The following is a 1,785-nucleotide window of genomic DNA, read 5'->3' on the forward strand; positions in this document are numbered from 1 at the left end:
CTGCAATTTATTTTCTGTCACTTTAAAATTTGTTGCAAACAATTTGATATGACCCGTCTATATCTGATTTGCCCCATTTATATCTGACCCGTCTATATCTGATTCGCCCCATTTATATCTGACCCGTCCCAACCCTCTTGAATACTATAATGTGCTTACTTATCTTTTTGAACCCCATTGATGGAAATCTTGCCTCTGACAGTGAATTAGAAGTAATTGACTTTCTTTGTAAATGTCCCAAAAGTCTATAACGATATTGAATCTAATGACAATTAACTAATATTAGTAAAGATTTTGATGCTCTCTTTATTAATATGTATATTTATTACCGCTAAAAGCTATTTTTATTATAATATCGATGAATTTTTATTAAATTCAAATTACCATTATTCATCTGATTAAAGAAAATTATATAGATCAAATAATTTACTATCTTGTAAGCTCTCTTTGGTGCAACTTTTGCAGCATGTTAAAATTCAATTTTGCAACTTTCAAAAGCAAAATGTAGTGTTAAAAAAAGAGTTTTAGTTATATGGTCAATTTTTATATATAATGAGGTCACTTGTTTAATCAGCCATTTATAAGACTTTTTAATTCTTTAACATTGAACAGCTGCAACATGGATGCATCTAGTTTCTTATTTGTTGGCTTTTCTTTGTAATTGTGGTTTTGTTTGATTGTATCCTAATTCCTATTAATGAATCTAATATTTACAATAACGATGGGGATTTTAGTAAACTTAATAATTATTATTACAGTACAATACATGAATCCAATTAAATAAATTAAAAGTTATATAACTGTAACAAAGATACAATTTAGTTAAACTTTATTACGACAATAATACAATACAAATACAATACATTATAAAGTGATGATAATTAACAATCATCCAAACAAGAAGGAAATGAAATAAAACAGGATTTAATACAACTTAAGTGTTGTATATTTTTTGAAAATGAACATGACAAAAAAAAAGACAAACCAACCACACTTTTGCTTAGTAAATTAAAAACAACTATTGTTTATTTCAAACATTCCCAGGAATTAACAGCTCATATATTATGAATGGCATGTTAAACGTCTTCAATTTATTGTATATGCCTTATTTTGCTCTGAATATTTGAATGATGAAGGTGCAATTTCATCATTATATTTATATTTTGACACATTCAGTCAATATCAAGTCAATCATGTTTTTAAGTTTGCCTTTGGCGTTTGTGTATTCCATCTTCCTCTTTATATAATGTGTCCATCACACGTGCGAAATTTAGAACTCTTTCAAGGATAAACATTGGTACTTCAGTTGGACGGAAAAATTCTTTGTTTATGTCCTTCCATGCATTGGTGACCTCTTTCTGGAATTTAATGTAAGCCTCTTGCTTTGAAGCTCCATATTCTTTCATGTAACATTCAATAATTGAAGCTACATGTCCTCTTTCTTGTTCAACCTACATGAAATTAATAATTCTAATATCTTCCGTATATATAATTAATACATTTTAAACATTATTTATGGTATTATATTGTAGGCTTCTTAACTAACTTTTAAGAATTTGAAGTAATTAAATCCAACACATACAATATATATATATATATATATATATGCGCTTCTTTTGTATCATATGCAGATATTTGAAGCAAATCCAAACTATTCAACATAATATATTCTTCAAGCAACTAGGACTATTTCTTTCCTTTCTTTCTCTTTTAATTATTGTTATAAAATATAGAAACTTTTGTAATATTTTGAACTATATTGTCGTGACTTACGATATTTTTAAA

At 27.0% G+C, this 1,785-nt stretch overlaps 1 pseudogene; it reads right to left on the reverse strand.

Moving 5' to 3' along the window:
* Positions 1–1,156: 1,156 nt before the first annotated feature.
* LOC107059231 (germacrene C synthase-like) overlaps positions 1,157–1,785 on the reverse strand; it is a 33,610-nt pseudogene continuing 32,981 nt past the window's right edge.

This window comes from Solanum tuberosum, unplaced genomic scaffold (assembly GCF_000226075.1).
Source record: "Solanum tuberosum cultivar DM 1-3 516 R44 unplaced genomic scaffold, SolTub_3.0 scf00983, whole genome shotgun sequence".
NCBI lineage: Eukaryota > Viridiplantae > Streptophyta > Magnoliopsida > Solanales > Solanaceae > Solanum > Solanum tuberosum.